The following is a 2,359-nucleotide window of genomic DNA, read 5'->3' on the forward strand; positions in this document are numbered from 1 at the left end:
CTTATAGGTGAGATAATATGGTATTTCTCTTTGGCCACCTAGGTTACTTCAATTACCATCATACTTTCTAGTTCCATACATGTTGTGATGAAGGCTAAGAGTCCCTTCTTTTTTTCTGCTGCATAGTATTCCACTGTGTAAATGTACCATAGTTTTTTGACCCACTCATTCACTGGTGGGGACCTAGGCTTCTTCCAGAACTTGGCTATTGTAAATTGTACTGCTATGAACATTAGTGTGCATAGGTTCTATTACACTGGTATTTCAGGGCTCTTAAGGGATAATCCCAGAAGTGGAATTGCTGGGTAAAAATGCAATTCCTTTTTAGTTACTTGAGGAAATGCCATACTGTTTTCCACAGGAGCTGCATCAGTCTGCAATCCCACCAACAGTGCACTAGGGTTCCCTTTTCTCCACAACCCTGTCAGCACTTATTATTTGTTGAATTGAATTGTTTATGATGGCCATTCTGACTGGTGTGAAGTTGTATCTCACCGTGGTTTTTAACTTGCATCTCTCTGGTGGCTAGTGATGCTGAGTGTCCTTTCGTACATTTCTGGGCCCTCTGTATATCCTCCTTTGAGAAGTGTCTGTTCAAGTCCTTTTTCCATTTTTTAATTAAACTTTTTGTCTTCCTGGAGTGAAATCACATAAGTTCTTTATGTATTTTGGAGATCAAACCTTTGTCAGACATATCATTGGCAAATGTAATGTTTCATACGGTTGGTTCGCTTTTCATTTTGGTAATATTTTCTTTAGCCATACAGAAGCTTTTCATTTTGATGAAATCCCATTTGTGTATTCTTTCATTTATGTCCCTGGCTCTAGGGGACATATCAATGAAAATACTGCTGCATGAAATATCTGAGAATTTCATGCCTATCTTCTCCATGAGGACTTTTATGGTATCATTATTTATATTTAAATCATTTCCATCTTGAGTTTATTTTTCTGTAAGTTGGTGCTAAAGTTTCATTTTTTTTGCATGTAGTTGATCCCCTAACACCAACTGTTAAAGAGCTATTTTTACTACATTTTATGCTTCTGCCCCCTTTGTTGAATATTAATTGACTGTGGAGACTGGGGTTTAATTCCGGACTCTCTATTCTGTTCCATTGATCTATGTGTCTGTTCTTAAGCTAGTACCATACTCTTTTGATTACTGTGACCTTGTGATGTAGTTTGATATCAGGTATAGTGATCCCACCTACTTTGTTCTTTTTTTCCTCAAAATTGTTGAAGCTATTTGGAATCATTTATTTTTCCATACATTTTTCAAATGTTTGTTCTATATCTGTAAAAGGTGCCATTGGTATTTTAATAGGTATTGTATTGAATCTATAAATTGCTTTGGGTAGTATAGATATTCTGATGATGTTAATTCTTCCAATCCATGAATATGGTACATGCTTCCATTTATTTGTATCTTTCTTAATTTATTTCTTCAGTATTGCAGTTTTATGAGTACACATCTTTTACATCCTTGATTAGTTTTTTCCTAGGTACTTTATTTTTCTTGTTGCTATAGCAAATGGAACTTATTTCCTGATTTCTGTTTCTGATATTTCATTGTTGGTGTACAAAACTGCCTTAGATTTCTGAGTATTGACTTTGTATCCCACTGTTTTGCCAAATTCACTTATTAGGTCAAGTAGTTTTTTGGTGGAGTCTGTAGGGTTTTCAATGTACACTATCATCTCATCTGCAAACAATGACAATTTCACTTCCTCCTTTACTGTTTGGATGCATTTTATTTCTTCTTCTTGTGTGATTGCTTGTCTAGGACTTCCAAAGCTATGTTGAATGGAAGTGGTGAAAGTGGACAACTTTCTCTTGTTCCTGATCTTAGTGGAAAATATTTTATTTTTTGCCCAGTGAATATGATGTTGGCTGTAGGTCTCTCATATATGGCCTTTATAAGGTTAAGGAATGCTCCCTCTATTCCCACTTTGCTGAGTGTTTTTTATCATAAATCCAGGCTGCACCTTATCAAATGCTATTTTTGTATCTATTGATATGATTCTATGATTTCTGTCTCTCCTTTTGTTTATGTGATGTATTACATTTATCGATTTGAGAATATTGTACCATCCTTGCATCCCTGGGATGAATCCCACTTGGTCATGTTATATGATCATTTTAATGTATTGCTGGATGTGGTTTGTCAATATTTTGTTGAGTATTTTAGCATCTATGTTTGTCAGCAATATTGGCATATAGGTTTTTTTTTTCCTTTATGTCTTTATCTGGTTTGGAGATTAGGATGATGCTGGCTTCATAAAAAGGGTTTGGGAATCTTCCATCTTCTTGGATTTTTTGGAGTATTCTGTAAAAGATTGAGGGAGCTCTTCCTCAATGC

Source organism: Artibeus jamaicensis, unplaced genomic scaffold (assembly GCF_021234435.1).
Source record: "Artibeus jamaicensis isolate MK-2021 breed Jamaican fruit bat unplaced genomic scaffold, CSHL_Jam_final contig_1604, whole genome shotgun sequence".
Classification (NCBI taxonomy): domain Eukaryota; kingdom Metazoa; phylum Chordata; class Mammalia; order Chiroptera; family Phyllostomidae; genus Artibeus; species Artibeus jamaicensis.